Source organism: Procambarus clarkii, chromosome 71 (assembly GCF_040958095.1).
Source record: "Procambarus clarkii isolate CNS0578487 chromosome 71, FALCON_Pclarkii_2.0, whole genome shotgun sequence".
Taxonomy (NCBI): Eukaryota; Metazoa; Arthropoda; class Malacostraca; order Decapoda; family Cambaridae; genus Procambarus; species Procambarus clarkii.
The window spans coordinates 1,546,983-1,566,085 of record NC_091220.1 but is presented as its reverse complement, the minus strand read 5'-3'; positions in this window follow the sequence as shown (position 1 = coordinate 1,566,085).

The following is a 19,103-nucleotide window of genomic DNA, read 5'->3' as shown; positions in this document are numbered from 1 at the left end:
CTTTAAAAGAGATGGTAACTTCGGAGTATTTCACCTCCAAAGATCACCATCTCCCAAGGGCAACGAGAGCATAGTGAGGGGCTACTCACGTTCTTTCATCAAATTCCTGTTAATATGGCAGAACTCTGTGTCTATGCTTAATGCACAACTTGCCTAAACACGCACGAGAGAATATACAACCTTAGAACACTTTCCCACCACGAGATTCGAACCCTAGCCAGCACAGAAGCCTTACAGCAACTGGCAAGCCTTTAACCTACTGCACCACAGCTCAGACCCTTAAAAGAGATGGTAACTTCGGAGTATTTCACCTCCAAAGATCACCATCTCCCAAGGGCAACTAGAGCATAGTGAGGGGCTACTCACTTTCTTTCATCAAATTCCTGTTAATATGGGAGAACTCTGTGTCTATGCACAACTTGCCTAAACACGCAAGAGAGATTATACAACCTTAGAACACTTTCCCACCAGGAGATTCGAACCCTTGCCAGCACAGAAGCCTTACAGCAACTGGCATAACTGGTACGTCTTTAACCCACTGCACCACAGCTCAGACCCTTAAAAGAGATGGTAACTTCGGAGTATTTCTCCTCCAAAGATCACCATCTCCCAAGGTCAACGAGAGCATAGTGAGGAGCTACTCACGTTCTTTCATCAATTTCCTATTAATATGGGAGAACTCTGTGTCTATGCTTAATGCACATCTTGCCTAAACAGGCAAGAGAGAATATACAACCTTAGAACACTTTCCCACCAGGAGATTCGAACCCTAGCCAGCACAGAAACCTTACAGCAACTGGCATAACTCGTACGCCTTTAGCCCACTGCACCACAGCTCAGACCCATAAAAGAGATGGTAACTTCGGAGTATTTCACTTCCAAAGATCACCATCTCCCAAGGGCAACGAGAGCATAGTGAGGGGCACTCACGTTCTTTCATCAAATTCCTGTTAATATGGGAGAACTCTGTTTCTATGCTCAATGCACAACTTGCCTAAACATGCAAGAGAGATTATAAAACCTTAGAACACTTTCCCACCAGGAGATTCGAACCCTAGCCAGCACAGAAGCCTTACAGCAACTGGTATAACTGGTATGCCTTTAACCCACTGCACCACAGCTCAGACTCTTAAAAGAGATGGTAACTTCGGAGTATTTCTCCTCCAAAGATCACCATCTCCCTAGGGCAACGAGAGCATAGTGAGGAGCTACTCACGTTCTTTCATCAATTTCCTATTAATATGGGAGAACTCTGTGTCTATGCTTAATGCACAACTTGCCTAAACACGCAAGAAAGATTATACAACCTTAGAACACTTTCCCACCAGGAGATTCGAACCCTAGCCAGCACAGAAGCCTTACAGCAACTGGCATAACTATTACGCCTTTAGCCCACTGCACCACAGCTCAGACCTTTAAAAGAGATGGTAACTTCGGAGTATTTCACCTTCAAAGATCACCATCTCCCAAGGGCAACTAGAGCATAGTGATTGGCTAATCATGTTCTTTCATCAAATTCCTGTTAATATGGGAGAACTCTGTGTCTATGCTTAATGCACAACTTGCCTAAACATGCAAGAGAGATTGTACAACATTAGAACACTTTCCCACCAGGAGATTCGAACCCTAGCCAGCACAGAAGCCTTACAGCAACTGGCATAACTGGTACGCCTTTAGCCCACTGTACTACAGCTCAGACCCATAAAAGAGATGGTAACTTCGGAGTATTTCACCTTCAAAGATCACCATCTCCCAAGGGCAACTAGAGCATAGTGAGAGGCTAATCACGTTCTTTCATCAAATTCCTGTTAATATGGGAGAACTCTTGTGTCTATGCTTAATGTACAACTTGCCTAAATACGCAAGAGAGATTATACAACCTTAGAACACTTTCCCACCAGGAGATTCGAACCATTGCCAGCACAGAAGCCTTACAGCAACTGGCATAACTGGTATGCCTTTAACCCACTGCAGAAAAGCTCATACCCTTAAAAGAGATGGTAACTTCGGAGTATTTCTCCTCCAAAGATCACCATCTCCCAAGGGCAACGAGAGCATAGTGAGGAGCTACTCACGTTCTTTCATCAAATTCCTATTAATATGGGAGAACTCTGTGTCTATGCTTAATGCACAACTTGCCTAAACACGCAAGAGAGATTAGACAACCTTAGAACACTTTCCCACTAGGAAATTCGAACTCTAGCCAGCACAGAAGCCTTACAGCAACTGGCAAACTGGTACGCCTTTATCCTACTGCATCACAGCTCAGACCCTTAAAAGAGATGGTAACTTCGGAGTATTTCACCTCCAGAGATCACCACTTCCCAAGGGCAACTAGAGCATAGTGAGGGGCTACTCACATTCTTTCATCAAATTCCTGTTAATATGGGAGAACTCTGTGTCTATGCTTAATGCACAACTTGCCTAAACAGGCAAGAGAGATTATACAACCTTAGAACACTTTCCCACCAGGAGATTCGAACCCTAGCCAGCATAGAAGCCTTACAGCAACTGGCATAACTGGTACGCCTTTAGCCCACTGCCCCACAGCTCAGACCTTTAAAAGAGATGGTAACTTCGGAGTATTTCACCTTCAAAGATCACCATCTCCCAAAGGCAACTAGAGCATAGTGATTGGCTAATCACGTTCTTTCATCAAATTCCTGTAAATATGGGAGAACTCTGTGTCTATGCTTAATACACAACTTGCCTAAACATGCAAGAGAGATTGTACAACATTAGAACACTTTCCTACCAGGAGATTCGAACCCTAGCCAGCACAGAAGCCTTACAGCAACTGGCATAACTGGTACGCCTTTAGCCCACTGCACCACAGCTCAGACCCTTAAAAGAGATGGTAACTTCGGAGTATTTCACCTTCAAAGATCACCATCTCCCAAGGGCAACTAGAGCATAGTGAGAGGCTAATCACGTTCTTTCATCAAATTCCTCTTAATATGGGAGAACTCTTGTGTCTATGCTTAATGCACAACATTGCCTAAATACACAAGAGAGATTATACAACCTTAGAACACTTTCCCACCAGGAGATTTGAACCCTTGCCAGCACAGAAGCCTTACAGCAACTGGCATAACTGGTACGTCTTTAACCCACTGCACCACAGCTCAGACCCTTAAAAGAGATGGTAACTTCGGAGTATTTCACTTCCAAAGATCACCATCTCCCAAGGGCAACGAGAGCATAGTGAGGGGCTACTCACGTTCTTTCATCAAATTCCTGTTAATATAGGAGAACTCTGTGTCTATGCTTAATGCACAACTTGCCTAAACACGCACGAGAGATTATACAACCTTAGAACACTTTCCCACCACGAGATTCGAACCCTAGCCAGCACAGAAGCCTTACAGCAACTGGCAAGCCTTTAACCTACTGCACCACAGCTCAGACCCTTAAAAGAGATGGTAACATCGGAGTGTTTCACCTCTAAAGATCACCATCTCCCAAGGGCAACTAGAGCATAGTGAGGGGCTACTCACTTTCTTTCATCAAATTCCTGTTAATATGGGAGAACTCTGTGTCTATGCACAACTTGCTTAAACACACAAGAGAGATTATACAACCTTAGAACACTTTCCCACCAGGAGATTCGAACCCTTGCCAGCACAGAAGCCTTACAGCAACTGGCATAACTGGTACGCCTTTAGCCCACTGCACCACAGCTCAGACCCTTAAAAGAGATGGTAACTTCGGAGTATTTCACCTTCAAAGATCACCATCTCCCAAGGGCAACTAGAGCATAGTGAGAGGCTAATCACGTTCTTTCTCCAAATTCCTGTTAATATGGGAGAACTCTTGTGTCTATGCTTAATGTACAACTTGCCTAAATACGCAAGAGAGATTATACAACCTTAGAACACTTTCCCACCAGGAGATTCGAACCATTGCCAGCACAGAGGCCTTACAGCAACTGGCATAACTGGTATGCCTTTAACCCACTGCAGAAAAGCTCATACCCTTAAAAGAGATGGTAACTTCGGAGTATTTCTCCTCCAAAGATCACCATCTCCCAAGGGCAACGAGAGCATAGTGAGGAGCTACTCACGTTCTTTCATCAAATTCCTATTAATATGGGAGAACTCTGTGTCTATGCTTAATGCACAACTTGCCTAAACACGCAAGAGAGATTAGACAACCTTAGAACACTTTCCCACTAGGAAATTCGAACTCTAGCCAGCACAGAAGCCTTACAGCAACTGGCAAACTGGTACGCCTTTATCCTACTGCATCACAGCTCAGACCCTTAAAAGAGATGGTAACTTCGGAGTATTTCACCTCCAGAGATCACCACTTCCCAAGGGCAACTAGAGCATAGTGAGGGGCTACTCACATTCTTTCATCAAATTCCTGTTAATATGGGAGAACTCTGTGTCTATGCTTAATGCACAACTTGCCTAAACAGGCAAGAGAGATTATACAACCTTAGAACACTTTCCCACCAGGAGATTCGAACCCTAGCCAGCATAGAAGCCTTACAGCAACTGGCATAACTGGTACGCCTTTAGCCCACTGCCCCACAGCTCAGACCTTTAAAAGAGATGGTAACTTCGGAGTATTTCACCTTCAAAGATCACCATCTCCCAAAGGCAACTAGAGCATAGTGATTGGCTAATCACGTTCTTTCATCAAATTCCTGTAAATATGGGAGAACTCTGTGTCTATGCTTAATACACAACTTGCCTAAACATGCAAGAGAGATTGTACAACATTAGAACACTTTCCTACCAGGAGATTCGAACCCTAGCCAGCACTGAAGCCTTACAGCAACTGGCATAACTGGTACGCCTTTAGCCCACTGCACCACAGCTCAGACCCTTAAAAGAGATGGTAACTTCGGAGTATTTCATCTTCAAAGATCACCATCTCCCAAGGGCAACTAGAGCATAGTGAGAGGCTAATCACGTTCTTTCATCAAATTCCTCTTAATATGGGAGAACTCTTGTGTCTATGCTTAATGCACAACATTGCCTAAATACACAAGAGAGATTATACAACCTTAGAACACTTTCCCACCAGGAGATTTGAACCCTTGCCAGCACAGAAGCCTTACAGCAACTGGCATAACTGGTACGTCTTTAACCCACTGCACCACAGCTCAGACCCTTAAAAGAGATGGTAACTTCGGAGTATTTCACTTCCAAAGATCACCATCTCCCAAGGGCAACGAGAGCATAGTGAGGGGCTACTCACGTTCTTTCATCAAATTCCTGTTAATATAGGAGAACTCTGTGTCTATGCTTAATGCACAACTTGCCTAAACACGCACGAGAGATTATACAACCTTAGAACACTTTCCCACCACGAGATTCGAACCCTAGCCAGCACAGAACCTTACAGCAACTGGCAAGCCTTTAACCTACTGCACCACAGCTCAGACCCTTAAAAGAGATGGTAACATCGGAGTGTTTCACCTCTAAAGATCACCATCTCCCAAGGGCAACTAGAGCATAGTGAGGGGCTACTCACTTTCTTTCATCAAATTCCTGTTAATATGGGAGAACTCTGTGTCTATGCACAACTTGCCTAAACACGCAAGAGAGATTATACAACCTTAGAACACTTTCCCACCAGGAGATTCGAACCCTTGCCAGCACAGAAGCCTTACAGCAACTGGCATAACTGGTACGTCTTTAACCCACTGCACCACAGCTCAGACCCTTAAAAGAGATGGTAACTTCGGAGTATTTCTCCTCCAAAGATCACCATCTCCCAAGGGCAACGAGAGCATAGTGAGGAGCTACTCACGTTCTTTCATCAATTTCCTATTAATATGGGAGAACTCTGTGTCTATGCTTAATGCACATCTTTCCTAAACAGGCAAGAGAGAATATACAACCTTAGAACACTTTCCCACCAGGAGATTCGAACCCTAGCCAGCACAGAAACCTTACAGCAACTGGCATAACTGGTACGCCTTTAGCCCACTGCACCACAGCTCAGACCCATAAAAGAGATGGTAACTTCGGAGTATTTCACTTCCAAAGATCACCATCTCCCAAGGGCAACGAGAGCATAGTGAGGGGCACTCACGTTCTTTCATCAAATTCCTGTTAATATGGGAGAACTCTGTTTCTATGCTCAATGCACAACTTGCCTAAACATGCAAGAGAGATTATAAAACCTTAGAACACTTTCCCACCAGGAGATTCGAACCCTAGCCAGCACAGAAGCCTTACAGCAACTGGTATAACTGGTATGCCTTTAACCCACTGCACCACAGCTCAGACTCTTAAAAGAGATGGTAACTTCGGAGTATTTCTCCTCCAAAGATCACCATCTCCCAAGGGCAACGAGAGCATAGTGAGGGGCTACTCACATTCTTTCATCAAATTCCTGTTAATATGGGAGAACTCTGTGTCTATGCTTAATGCACAACTTGCCTAAACAGGCAAGAGAGATTATACAACCTTAGAACACTTTCCCACCAGGAGATTCGAACCCTAGCCAGCACAGAAGCCTTACAGCAACTGGCATAACTGGTACGCTTTTAGCCCACTGCACCACAGCTCAGACCTTTTAGTAGAGATGGTAACTTTGGAGTAATTCACCTTCAAAGATCACCATCTCCCAAGGGCAACTAGAGCATAGTGAGAGGCTAATCACGTTCTTTCATCAAATTCCTGTTAATATGGGAGAACTCTTGTGTCTATGCTTAATGTACAACTTGCCTAAATACGCAAGAGAGATTATACAACCTTAGAACACTTTCCCACCAGGAGATTCGAACCCTTGCCAGCACAGAAGCCTTACAGCAACTGGCATAACTGGTACGTCTTTAACCCACTGTACCACAGCTCAGACCCTTAAAAGAGATGGTAACTTCGGAGTATTTCACCTCCAAAGATCACCATCTCCCAAGGGCAACGAGAGAATAGTGAGGGGCTACTCACGTTCTTTCATCAAATTCCTGTTAATATGGGAGAACTCTGTGTCTATGCTTAATGCACAACTTGCCTAAACACGCAAGAGAGATTATACAACCATAGAACACTTTCCCACCAGGAGATTCGAACTCTAGCCAGCACAGAAGCCTTACAGCAACTGGCAAACTGGTACGCCTTTATCCTACTGCACCACAGCTCAGACCTTTAAAAGAGATGGTAACTTCGGAGTATTTCACCTCCAAAGATCACCATCTCCCAAGGGCAACGAGAGCATAGTGAGGGGCTACTCACATTCTTTCATCAAATTCCTGTTAATATGGGAGAACTCTGTGTCTATGCTTAATGCACAACTTGCCTAAACACGCACGAGAGAATATACAACCTTAGAACACTTTCCCACCACGAGATTCGAACCCTAGCCAGCACAGAAGCCTTACAGCAACTGGCAAGCCTTTAACCTACTGCACCACAGCTCAGACCCTTAAAAGAGATGGTAACTTCGGAGTATTTCACCTCCAAAGATCACCATCTCCCAAGGGCAACTAGAGCATAGTGAGGGGCTACTCACTTTCTTTCATCAAATTCCTGTTAATATGGGAGAACTCTGTGTCTATGCACAACTTGCCTAAACACGCAAGAGAGATTATACAACCTTAGAACACTTTCCCACCAGGAGATTCGAACCCTTGACAGCACAGAAGCCTTACAGCAACTGGCATAACTGGTACGTCTTTAACCCACTGCACCACAGCTCAGACCCTTAAAAGAGATGGTAACTTCGGAGTATTTCTCCTCCAAAGATCACCATCTCCCAAGGGCAACGAGAGCATAGTGAGGAGCTACTCACGTTCTTTCATCAATTTCCTATTAATATGGGAGAACTCTGTGTCTATGCTTAATGCACAACTTGCCTAAACACGCAAGAGAGATTAGACAACCTTAGAACACTTTCCCACTAGGAAATTCGAACTCTAGCCAGCACAGAAGCCTTACAGCAACTGGCAAACTGGTACGCCTTTATCCTACTGCATCACAGCTCAGACCCTTAAAAGAGATGGTAACTTCGGAGTATTTCACCTCCAGAGATCACCACTTCCCAAGGGCAACTAGAGCATAGTGAGGGGCTACTCACATTCTTTCATCAAATTCCTGTTAATATGGGAGAACTCTGTGTCTATGCTTAATGCACAACTTGCCTAAACAGGCAAGAGAGATTATACAACCTTAGAACACTTTCCCACCAGGAGATTCGAACCCTAGCCAGCATAGAAGCCTTACAGCAACTGGCATAACTGGTACGCCTTTAGCCCACTGCCCCACAGCTCAGACCTTTAAAAGAGATGGTAACTTCGGAGTATTTCACCTTCAAAGATCACCATCTCCCAAAGGCAACTAGAGCATAGTGATTGGCTAATCACGTTCTTTCATCAAATTCCTGTAAATATGGGAGAACTCTTGTGTCTATGCTTAATGCACAACATTGCCTAAATACACAAGAGAGATTATACAACCTTAGAACACTTTCCCACCAGGAGATTTGAACCCTTGCCAGCACAGAAGCCTTACAGCAACTGGCATAACTGGTACGTCTTTAACCCACTGCACCACAGCTCAGACCCTTAAAAGAGATGGTAGCTTCGGAGTATTTCACTTCCAAAGATCACCATCTCCCAAGGGCAACGAGAGCATAGTGACGGGCTACTCACGTTCTTTCATCAAATTCCTGTTAATATAGGAGAACTCTGTGTCTATGCTTAATGCACAACTTGCCTAAACACGCACGAGAGATTATACAACCTTAGAACACTTTCCCACCACGAGATTCGAACCCTAGCCAGCACAGAAGCCTTACAGCAACTGGCAAGCCTTTAACCTACTGCACCACAGCTCAGACCCTTAAAAGAGATGGTAACATCGGAGTGTTTCACCTCTAAAGATCACCATCTCCCAAGGGCAACTAGAGCATAGTGAGGGGCTACTCACTTTCTTTCATCAAATTCCTGTTAATATGGGAGAACTCTGTGTCTATGCACAACTTGCCTAAACACGCAAGAGAGATTATACAACCTTAGAACACTTTCCCACCAGGAGATTCGAACCCTTGCCAGCACAGAAGCCTTACAGCAACTGGCATAACTGGTACGTCTTTAACCCACTGCACCACAGCTCAGACCCTTAAAAGAGATGGTAACTTCGGAGTATTTCTCCTCCAAAGATCACCATCTCCCAAGGGCAACGAGAGCATAGTGAGGAGCTACTCACGTTCTTTCATCAATTTCCTATTAATATGGGAGAACTCTGTGTCTATGCTTAATGCACATCTTTCCTAAACAGGCAAGAGAGAATATACAACCTTAGAACACTTTCCCACCAGGAGATTCGAACCCTAGCCAGCACAGAAACCTTACAGCAACTGGCATAACTGGTACGCCTTTAGCCCACTGCACCACAGCTCAGACCCATAAAAGAGATGGTAACTTCGGAGTATTTCACTTCCAAAGATCACCATCTCCCAAGGGCAACGAGAGCATAGTGAGGGGCACTCACGTTCTTTCATCAAATTCCTGTTAATATGGGAGAACTCTGTTTCTATGCTCAATGCACAACTTGCCTAAACATGCAAGAGAGATTATAAAACCTTAGAACACTTTCCCACCAGGAGATTCGAACCCTAGCCAGCACAGAAGCCTTACAGCAACTGGTATAACTGGTATGCCTTTAACCCACTGCACCACAGCTCAGACTCTTAAAAGAGATGGTAACTTCGGAGTATTTCTCCTCCAAAGATCACCATCTCCCAAGGGCAACGAGAGCATAGTGAGGGGCTACTCACATTCTTTCATCAAATTCCTGTTAATATGGGAGAACTCTGTGTCTATGCTTAATGCACAACTTGCCTAAACAGGCAAGAGAGATTATACAACCTTAGAACACTTTCCCACCAGGAGATTCGAACCCTAGCCAGCACAGAAGCCTTACAGCAACTGGCATAACTGGTACGCTTTTAGCCCACTGCACCACAGCTCAGACCTTTTAGTAGAGATGGTAACTTCGGAGTAATTCACCTTCAAAGATCACCATCTCCCAAGGGCAACTAGAGCATAGTGAGAGGCTAATCACGTTCTTTCATCAAATTCCTGTTAATATGGGAGAACTCTTGTGTCTATGCTTAATGTACAACTTGCCTAAATACGCAAGAGAGATTATACAACCTTAGAACACTTTCCCACCAGGAGATTCGAACCCTTGCCAGCACAGAAGCCTTACAGCAACTGGCATAACTGGTACGTCTTTAACCCACTGTACCACAGCTCAGACCCTTAAAAGAGATGGTAACTTCGGAGTATTTCACCTCCAAAGATCACCATCTCCCAAGGGCAACGAGAGAATAGTGAGGGGCTACTCACGTTCTTTCATCAAATTCCTGTTAATATGGGAGAACTCTGTGTCTATGCTTAATGCACAACTTGCCTAAACACGCAAGAGAGATTATACAACCATAGAACACTTTCCCACCAGGAGATTCGAACTCTAGCCAGCACAGAAGCCTTACAGCAACTGGCAAACTGGTACGCCTTTATCCTACTGCACCACAGCTCAGACCTTTAAAAGAGATGGTAACTTCGGAGTATTTCACCTCCAAAGATCACCATCTCCCAAGGGCAACGAGAGCATAGTGAGGGGCTACTCACATTCTTTCATCAAATTCCTGTTAATATGGGAGAACTCTGTGTCTATGCTTAATGCACAACTTGCCTAAACACGCACGAGAGAATATACAACCTTAGAACACTTTCCCACCACGAGATTCGAACCCTAGCCAGCACAGAAGCCTTACAGCAACTGGCAAGCCTTTAACCTACTGCACCACAGCTCAGACCCTTAAAAGAGATGGTAACTTCGGAGTATTTCACCTCCAAAGATCACCATCTCCCAAGGGCAACTAGAGCATAGTGAGGGGCTACTCACTTTCTTTCATCAAATTCCTGTTAATATGGGAGAACTCTGTGTCTATGCACAACTTGCCTAAACACGCAAGAGAGATTATACAACCTTAGAACACTTTCCCACCAGGAGATTCGAACCCTTGCCAGCACAGAAGCCTTACAGCAACTGGCATAACTGGTACGTCTTTAACCCACTGCACCACAGCTCAGACCCTTAAAAGAGATGGTAACTTCGGAGTATTTCTCCTCCAAAGATCACCATCTCCCAAGGGCAACGAGAGCATAGTGAGGAGCTACTCACGTTCTTTCATCAATTTCCTATTAATATGGGAGAACTCTGTGTCTATGCTTAATGCACATCTTGCCTAAACAGGCAAGAGAGAATATACAACCTTAGAACACTTTCCCACCAGGAGATTCGAACCCTAGCCAGCACAGAAACCTTACAGCAACTGGCATAACTCGTACGCCTTTAGCCCACTGCACCACAGCTCAGACCCATAAAAGAAATGGTAACTTCGGAGTATTTCACTTCCAAAGATCACCATCTCCCAAGGGCAACGAGAGCATAGTGAGGGGCACTCACGTTCTTTCATCAAATTCCTGTTAATATGGGAGAACTCTGTTTCTAAGCTCAATGCACAACTTGCCTAAACATGCAAGAGAGATTATAAAACCTTAGAACACTTTCCCACCCGGAGATTCGAACCCTAGCCAGCACAGAAGCCTTACAGCAACTGGTATAACTGGTATGCCTTTAACCCACTGCACCACAGCTCAGACTCTTAAAAGAGATGGTAACTTCGGAGTATTTCTCCTCCAAAGATCACCATCTCCCAAGGGCAACGAGAGCATAGTGAGGAGCTACTCACGTTCTTTCATCAATTTCCTATTAATATGGGAGAACTCTGTGTCTATGCTTAATGCACAACTTGCCTAAACACGCAAGAAAGATTATACAACCTTAGAACACTTTCCCACCAGGAGATTCGAACCCTAGCCAGCACAGAAGCCTTACAGCAACTGGCATAACTATTACGCCTTTAGCCCACTGCACCACAGCTCAGACCTTTAAAAGAGATGGTAACTTCGGAGTATTTCACCTTCAAAGATCACCATCTCCCAAGGGCAACTAGAGCATAGTGAGAGGCTAATCACGTTCTTTCATCAAATTCCTGTAAATATGGGAGAACTCTTGTGTCTATGCTTAATGTACAACTTGCCTAAATACGCAAGAGAGATTATACAACCTTAGAACACTTTCCCACCAGGAGATTCGAACCATTGCCAGCACAGAAGCCTTACAGCAACTGGCATAACTGGTACGTCTTTAACCCACTGTACCACAGCTCAGACCCTTAAAAGAGATGGTAACTTCGGAGTATTTCACCTCCAAAGATCACCATCTCCCAAGGGCAACGAGAGAATAGTGAGGGGCTACTCACGTTCTTTCATCAAATTCCTGTTAATATGGGATAACTCTGTGTCTATGCTTAATGCACAACTTGCCTAAACACGCAAGAGAGATTATACAACCTTAGAACACTTTCCCACCAGGAGATTCGAACTCTAGCCAGCACAGAATCCTTACAGCAACTGGCAAACTGGTACGCCTTTATCCTACTGCACCACAGCTCAGACTCTTAAAAGAGATGGTAACTTCGGAGTATTTCACCTCCAAAGATCACCATCTCCCAAGGACAACGAGAGCATAGTGAGGGGCTACTCACGTTCTTTCATCAAATTCCTGTTAATATGGGAGAACTCTGTGTCTATGCTTAATGCACAACTTGCCTAAACAGGCAAGAGAGATTATACAACCTTAGAACACTTTCCCACCAGGAGATTCGAACCCTAGCCAGCACAGAAGCCTTACAGCAACTGGCATAACTGGTATGCCATTAGCCCACTGCACCACAGCTCAGACCTTTAAAAGAGATGGTAACTTCGGAGTATTTCTCGTCCAAAGATCACCATCTCCCAAGGGCAACGAGAGCATAGTGAGGAGCTACTCATGTTCTTTCATCAAATTCCTGTTAATATGGGAGAACATTGTGTCTATGCTTAATGCACAACTTGCCTAAACACGGAAGTGAGATTATACAACCTTAGAACACTTTCCCACCAGGAGATTTAACCCTACCCAGCACAGAAGCCTTACAGCAACTGGCATAACTGGTATGCCTTTAACCCACTGCACCAAAGCTCAGACCCTTAAAACAGATGGTAACTTCGGAGTATTTCACCTCCAGAGATCACCACCTCCCAAGGGCAACTAGAGCATAGTGAGGGGCTAGTCACATTCTTTCATCAAATTCCTGTTAATATGGGAGAACTCTATGTCTATTCTTAATGCACAACTTGCCTAAACATGCAAGAGAGATTATACAACCTTAGAACACTTTCCCACCAGGAGATTCGAACCCTAGCCAGCACAGAAGCCTTACAGCAACTGGCATAACTGGTACGCCTTTAGCCCACTGCACCACAGCTCAGACCTTTAAAAGAGATGGTAACTTCGGAGTATTTCACCTTCAAAGATCACCATCTCCCAAGGGCAACTAGAGCATAGTGATTGGCTAATCACGTTCTTTCATCAAATTCCTGTTAATATGGGAGAACTCTGTGTCTATGCTTAATGCACAACTTGCCTAAACATGCAAGAGAGATTGTACAACATTAGAACACTTTCCCACCAGGAGATTCGAACCCTAGCCAGCACAGAAGCCTTACAGCAACTGGGATAACTGGTACGCCTTTAGCCCACTGTACTACAGCTCAGACCCATAAAAGAGATGGTAACTTCGGAGTATTTCACCTCCAAAGATCACCATCTCCCAAGGGCAACGAGAGCATAGTGAGGGGCTACTCACGTTCTTTCATCAAATTCCTGTTAATATGGGAGAACTCTGTGTCTATGCTTAATGCACAACTTGCCTAAACACGCACGAGAGAATATACAACCTTAGAACACTTTCCCACCACGAGATTCGAACCCTAGCCAGCACAGAAGCCTTACAGCAACTGGCAAGCCTTTAACCTACTGCACCACAGCTCAGACCCTTAAAAGAGATGGTAACTTCGGAGTATTTCACCTCCAAAGATCACCATCTCCCAAGGGCAACTAGAGCATAGTGAGGGGCTACTCACTTTCTTTCATCAAATTCCTGTTAATATGGGAGAACTCTGTGTCTATGCACAACTTGCCTAAACACGCAAGAGAGATTATACAACCTTAGAACACTTTCCCACCAGGAGATTCGAACCCTTGCCAGCACAGAAGCCTTGCAGCAACTGGCATAACTGGTACGTCTTTAACCCACTGCACCATAGCTCAGACCCTTAAAAGAGATGGTAACTTCGGAGTATTTCACCTCCAAAGATCACCATCTCCCAAGGGCAACGAGAGAATAGTGAGGGGCTACTCACGTTCTTTCATCAAATTCCTGTTAATATGGGATAACTCTGTGTCTATGCTTAATGCACAACTTGCCTAAACACGCAAGAGAGATTATACAACCTTAGAACACTTTCCCACCAGGAGATTCGAACTCTAGCCAGCACAGAATCCTTACAGCAACTGGCAAACTGGTACGCCTTTATCCTACTGCACCACAGCTCAGACTCTTAAAAGAGATGGTAACTTCGGAGTATTTCACCTCCAAAGATCACCATCTCCCAAGGACAACGAGAGCATAGTGAGGGGCTACTCACGTTCTTTCATCAAATTCCTGTTAATATGGGAGAACTCTGTGTCTATGCTTAATGCACAACTTGCCTAAACAGGCAAGAGAGATTATACAACCTTAGAACACTTTCCCACCAGGAGATTCGAACCCTAGCCAGCACAGAAGCCTTACAGCAACTGGCATAACTGGTATGCCATTAGCCCACTGCACCACAGCTCAGACCTTTAAAAGAGATGGTAACTTCGGAGTATTTCTCGTCCAAAGATCACCATCTCCCAAGGGCAACGAGAGCATAGTGAGGAGCTACTCATGTTCTTTCATCAAATTCCTGTTAATATGGGAGAACATTGTGTCTATGCTTAATGCACAACTTGCCTAAACACGCAAGTGAGATTATACAACCTTAGAACACTTTCCCACCAGGAGATTTAACCCTACCCAGCACAGAAGCCTTACAGCAACTGGCATAACTGGTATGCCTTTAACCCACTGCACCAAAGCTCAGACCCTTAAAACAGATGGTAACTTCGGAGTATTTCACCTCCAGAGATCACCACCTCCCAAGGGCAACTAGAGCATAGTGAGGGGCTAGTCACATTCTTTCATCAAATTCCTGTTAATATGGGAGAACTCTATGTCTATTCTTAATGCACAACTTGCCTAAACATGCAAGAGAGATTATACAACCTTAGAACACTTTCCCACCAGGAGATTCGAACCCTAGCCAGCACAGAAGCCTTACAGCAACTGGCATAACTGGTACGCCTTTAGCCCACTGCACCACAGCTCAGACCTTTAAAAGAGATGGTAACTTCGGAGTATTTCACCTTCAAAGATCACCATCTCCCAAGGGCAACTAGAGCATAGTGATTGGCTAATCACGTTCTTTCATCAAATTCCTGTTAATATGGGAGAACTCTGTGTCTATGCTTAATGCACAACTTGCCTAAACATGCAAGAGAGATTGTACAACATTAGAACACTTTCCCACCAGGAGATTCGAACCCTAGCCAGCACAGAAGCCTTACAGCAACTGGGATAACTGGTACGCCTTTAGCCCACTGTACTACAGCTCAGACCCATAAAAGAGATGGTAACTTCGGAGTATTTCACCTCCAAAGATCACCATCTCCCAAGGGCAACGAGAGCATAGTGAGGGGCTACTCACGTTCTTTCATCAAATTCCTGTTAATATGGGAGAACTCTGTGTCTATGCTTAATGCACAACTTGCCTAAACACGCACGAGAGAATATACAACCTTAGAACACTTTCCCACCACGAGATTCGAACCCTAGCCAGCACAGAAGCCTTACAGCAACTGGCAAGCCTTTAACCTACTGCACCACAGCTCAGACCCTTAAAAGAGATGGTAACTTCGGAGTATTTCACCTCCAAAGATCACCATCTCCCAAGGGCAACTAGAGCATAGTGAGGGGCTACTCACTTTCTTTCATCAAATTCCTGTTAATATGGGAGAACTCTGTGTCTATGCACAACTTGCCTAAACACGCAAGAGAGATTATACAACCTTAGAACACTTTCCCACCAGGAGATTCGAACCCTTGCCAGCACAGAAGCCTTACAGCAACTGGCATAACTGGTACGTCTTTAACCCACTGCACCATAGCTCAGACCCTTAAAAGAGATGGTAACTTCGGAGTATTTCACCTTCAAAGATCACCATCTCCCAAGGGCAACTAGAGCATAGTGAGAGGCTAATCACGTTCTTTCATCAAATTCCTGTTACTATGGGAGAACTCTTGTGTCTATGCTTAATGCACAACTTGATTAAATATGCAAGAGAGATTATGCAACCTTAGAACACTTTCCCACTAAGAGATTCGAACCCTTGCCAGCACAGAAGCCTTACAGTAACTGGCATAACTGGTACGTCTTTAACCCACTGCACCACAGCTCAGACCCTTAAAAGAGATGGTAACTTCGGAGTATTTCACTTCCAAAGATCACCATCTCCCAAGGGCAACGAGAGCATAGTGAGGGGCTACTCACGTTCTTTCATCAAATTCCTGTTAATATGGGAGAACTCTGTGTCTATGCTTAATGCACAACTTGCCTAAACACGCAAGAGAGATTATACAACCTTAGAACACTTTCCCACCAGGAGATTCGAACCCTAGCCAGCACAGAAGCCTTACAGCATCTGGCATAACTGGTATTCCTTTAACCCACTGCACCACAGCTCAGACCCTTAAAAGAGATGGTAACTTCGGAGTATTTCACTTCCAAAGATCACCATCTCCCAAGGGCAACGAGAGCATAGTGAGGGGCACTCACGTTCTTTCATCAAATTCCTGTTAATATGGGAGAACTCTGTTTCTATGCTCAATGCACAACTTGCCTAAACATGCAAGAGAGATTATACAACCTTAGAACACTTTCCCACCAGGAGATTCGAACCCTAGCCAGCACAGAAGCCTTACAGCAACTGGCATAACTGGTACGCCTTTAGCCCACTGCACCACAGCTCAGACCTTTAAAAGAGATGGTAACTTCGGAGTATTTCACCTTCAAAGATCACCATCTCCCAAGGGCAACTAGAGCATAGTGATTGGCTAATCACGTTCTTTCATCAAATTCCTGTTAATATGAGAGAACTCTGTGTCTATGCTTAATGCACAACTTGCCTAAACATGCAAGAGAGATTGTACAACATTAGAACACTTTCCCACCAGGAGATTCGAACCCTAGCCAGCACAGAAGCCTTACAGCAACTGGGATAACTGGTACGCCTTTAGCCCACTGTACTACAGCTCAGACCCATAAAAGAGATGGTAACTTCGGAGTATTTCACCTTCAAAGATCACCATCTCCCAAGGGCAACTAGAGCATAGTGAGAGGCTAATCACGTTCTTTAATCAAATTCCTGTTAATATGGGAGAACTCTTGTGTCTATGCTTAATGTACAACTTGCCTAAAGACGCAAGAGAGATTATACAACCTTAGAACACTTTCCCACCAGGAGATTCGAACCCTTGCCAGCACAGAAGCCTTACAGCATTTGGAATAACTGGTACGTCTTTAACCCACTGTACCACAGCTCAGACCCTTAAATGAGATGGTAACTTCGGAGTATTTCACCTCCAAACATCACCATCTCCCAAGGGCAACGAGAGAATAGTGAGGGGCTACTCACGTTCTTTCATCAAATTCCTGTTAATATGGGAGAACTCTGTGTCTATGCTTAATGCACAACTTGCCTAAACACGCAAGAGAGATTATACAACCTTAGAACACTTTCCCACCACGAGATTCGAACCCTAGCCAGCACAGAAGCCTTACAGCAACTGGCATAACTGGTATGCCTTTAACCCACTGCACCACAGCTCAGACCCTTAAAAGAGATGGTAACTTCGGAGTATTTCTCGTCCAAAGATCACCATCTCCCAAGGGCAACGAGAGCATAGTGAGGAGCTACTCATGTTCTTTCATCAAATTCCTGTTAATATGGGAGAACTCTGTGTCTATGCTTAATGCACAACTTGCCTAAACACGCAAGTGAGATTATACAACCTTAGAACACTTTCCCACCAGGAGATTTAACCCTACCCAGCACAGAAGCCTTACAGCAACTGGCATAACTGGTATGCCTTTAACCCACTGCACCAAAGCTCAGACTCTTAAAACAGATGGTAACTTCGGAGTATTTCACCTCCAGAGATCACCACCTCCCAAGGGCAACTAGAGCATAGTGAGGGGCTAGTCACATTCTTTCATCAAATTCCTGTTAATATGGGAGAACTCTATGTCTATGCTTAATGCACAACTTGCCTAAACATGCAAGAGAGATTATACAACCTTAGAACACTTTCCCACCAGGAGATTCGAACCCTAGCCAGCACAGAAGCCTTACAGCAACTGGCATAACTGGTACGCCATTAGCCCACTGCACCACAGCTCAGACCTTTAAAAGAGATGGTAACTTCGGAGTATTTCACCTTCAAAGATCACCATCTCCCAAGGGCAACTAGAGCATAGTGATTGGCTAATCACGTTCTTTCATCAAATTCTTGTTAATATGGGAGAACTCTGTGTCTATGCTTAATGCACAACTTGCCTAAACATGCAAGAGAGATTGTACAACATTAGAACACTTTCCCACCAGGAGATTCGAACTCTAGCCAGCACAGAAGCCTTACAGCAACTGGCATAACTGGTACGCCTTTAGCCCACTGCACCACAGATCAGACCCTTAAAAGAGATGGTAACTTCGGAGTATTTCACCTTCAAAGATCACCATCTCCCAAGGGCAACTAGAGCATAGTGAGAGGCTAATCACGTTCTTTCATCAAATTCCTGTTACTATGGGAGAACTCTTGTGTCTATGCTTAATGCACAACTTGATTAAATATGCAAGAGAGATTATGCAACCTTAGAACACTTTCCCACTAAGAGATTCGAACCCTTGCCAGCACAGAAGCCTTACAGTAACTGGCATAACTGGTACGTCTTTAACCCACTGCACCACAGCTCAGACCCTTAAAAGAGATGGTAACTTCGGAGTATTTCACTTCCAAAGATCACCATCTCCCAAGGGCAACGAGAG